The following is a 3,187-nucleotide window of genomic DNA, read 5'->3' on the forward strand; positions in this document are numbered from 1 at the left end:
TATAATAACATAATCATTAAATTACTTAGTTATTAAGAAAAGTGGTAAATGGACAGATGAAACGATGTTTATACATATATATATATTGTTACGTCTCCGTTCGTTAATTAATTTTTCCGTAAATTCTTTCCGACTAAACTTTAGCGACACAAGTCCTTACTTAATAAAACTGGTTTATTCTTTCCGAATACAACTTTACCGATACACTTATTTTCAACAGTCGCGCTATAACAACGAACGTGCTCAACTTCAACAATACTATCTGACTGCATTTCAATTACTCACTACCTACACATATTGATCCCGTCACGTTGTGACCATCTTATATATACCAGACTACCCTATATCTAGTAATCTCCCGACAATTCACGAAGGTTCGAGAGAAGGAGTGGCGTGATATAGTCATGTGACCTCGCTGACGCAACAATATATATATATTTTACACAACCGTCTTCAACTACATTATTGAATGTCGGTTTCCCTATCATGAATACATTGCTAGCGTTATTCATAAATACTGTTTTAACAGAAATTAACTAATGGTAGTAAGCCTTACTTACAGAAATTTCCTCGCTAATATGTCGATATCAGACACTAACTGATTTCGTTAATTAAGGAATCCTAATGCTGTTTAATGGTGAAACTGATAATTTATTTAATGCGCGAGTTATTAACATACTGACGAACAGAAGATGCACTCACTCGTGATGCCTAACTCACTAACACTGAACTGAGTATCTCATTGATAACTGATTAACCCATTTTCTTCTAATTACACAAAATTCAGCATCATTATGTCATCACCACGATCAGCTTCCTCTAGCAATCAAACACCCAAATTAAAACTTCTTACAACAATATAATGTAAATTTGTAGTTCCAGACCTTTTATACTGTATACCCCCTGTTCGATCTTTGAGTCAGCATCACATCTCTGACGCATATAATTTATTTAAAAAAAAAACAACTTAAAGACTGGTTTACATTAATAAAAAGGTAAACCAAAAGAAATAATTTAGTGGCTAAGAACGTTGAGGTCCTAGCTATAGCGGTATTACGTTGGTAACTTACCAAAACTGCTCTCCAGTTGTGAGCTGCCAACCTAGTAAGGACATTTTTATGGAGCGAATGGTTGGTTGCTTTTTCTTTTTGTCAACGTTGGTAGAGCTCCAATAATGGTTTGTTTGTTTGTTTCTGAATTTCGCCCAAAGCTACACGAAGGCTATCTGCGCTAGCCGTCCTTAATTTAGCAGTGTAAGACTAGAGGGAAGGCAGCTAGTCATCACCACCCACCGCCAACTCTTGGGCTACTCTTTTAACAACGAATAGTGGGATTAACTGTCACATTATAAGGCCCCCACGGCTGAAAGGACGAGCATGTTTGGTGGGACTGGTATTCAAACCCGCAGATTATGAGTCGAGCTCCCTAACCATGCCGGGCCTTCTAATAATGGACTTTATGAATATTATTTTAAACGAATGCACTTTCGATTTTTCTATCTAAAGACGCACCAGTTTAGAAACATGAACCAGAAAAGCTGACTGATCGTCTGAGTGAGGACCGTTACAGGTCTGGTAAAATAAATGGATACAACTAAAAAGTGAATTAAATAAAACCGTACTAAATAAAAATATGTAAATAAAACTGTATTTAATGAAAGAAAGTGAAAATAAATTTAAATTAAATAAAACCATACTAAATAGAAATAAGAAAATAGATAAAACTGTATTTAATGAAAGAAAGTGAAAATAAATGAGATCGGTTTGTTTGTTTACCTAAAAGCGAAACTGTATACAATGTCCTCCACCTCCCCACCCCCCAATGACTCAGTGGCATGTCTGTGGACTTTCAACGCTAAAAGCCAGGTTTCGATATCCGTGGTGGGCAGAGCATAGATAGCCCATTGTGTAGTTTTATGCTTATTTACAAACAAATAAACACAACGTGTTTCAGTGTCGTTAATACACACATAAGAATTACTGTGTTTAGCGCCCTGAGAAGTATTAAAAATATATAATTGTTTGTTTGTAATTAAGCACAAAGCTACACAATGGGCTATCTATGCTCTGCCCACCACGGGTATCAAAACCCAGATTCTAGCGTTGTAAGTCCGCAGACATACCGCTGTGCCACTGGGGGGGCAAAAATATGTAATAAGGCAAGACATGCAAAAAAAATTCATTTGATAAGACACAAAAATCTGACGTTACAAGAAAAGCTGTGAAAAATAGCAGTACAGGAATAAATGAAAGATTTATGTACATACATAAATAAAATAAAATAAAAATATATAAAACTTGGCGAATGTTCAACCTATTATTTAATATTTATAAGTTTATGTAAGTATACTGGCAAAATAAGGCTATTTTATAGCAATATGATTATTATACTGCATACTGATTACACTTCCATGTTAAGATATTTTATTTTACACTGTGGTGTTATTACTCCTAGACGGCATCAAGCTTGGTCAGATTTAAACCATGTATTCTCTGAGGAGTTAATAAATTGTGGTTTAATAAAGTGCTTGTAACTCATTATTTGTGTATAAGTACAGTAGATATACAATACTGAAAAAAACTCGTTTTATACCACTTCTTAGAAAACAATAAAATACTTAAAGAAATAATTACAAATCAGAACAGATTTTAACCACACTAAACTGTTGTGATAAACTTTCACAGTACAGCCTAAAGAGCGGTTTTCTAACAATCACTCTTAATATTAATTTCAAACTAAAATTGATTTCTCTAGCCAAGCATGTATTGTACATGCTGGCTAAATACAGATAAATAATAAACAGTTAAGAATTTCGAACTTTTACTGTTCTGAAACAAACAGAAGCAGCCACAAGTTTAACAATACATCACAAACCGGGCGCTCAAAACACGCTTCAGATTCCCGCAGAAAATTCTAGATCTGAGTAGACAAAGAACGCCAACTGGTCTCACAGGCCACGGATCAGTCTCTCCTGGTCAAGCTTGCATCTAAACTATTGATTTATGTTTGTGTTTCAAAACTCTTCACGCTCCCTCCCCGAGGGTAATGCTTCAGCCCTGGTATATATCACCAATCTCCCCACCCTGCACTCCCAGCAACGCTAACTATAAGTTTTTATTAGTTTATTTGCTTGGTTCACCAAGCCCCCCAGTGGCACAGTGATAAGTCTATGGACTTATTACCCTAA

The sequence above is a fragment of the Limulus polyphemus genome, unplaced genomic scaffold (assembly GCF_000517525.1).
Source record: "Limulus polyphemus unplaced genomic scaffold, Limulus_polyphemus-2.1.2 Scaffold2379, whole genome shotgun sequence".
Lineage (NCBI taxonomy): Eukaryota > Metazoa > Arthropoda > Merostomata > Xiphosura > Limulidae > Limulus > Limulus polyphemus.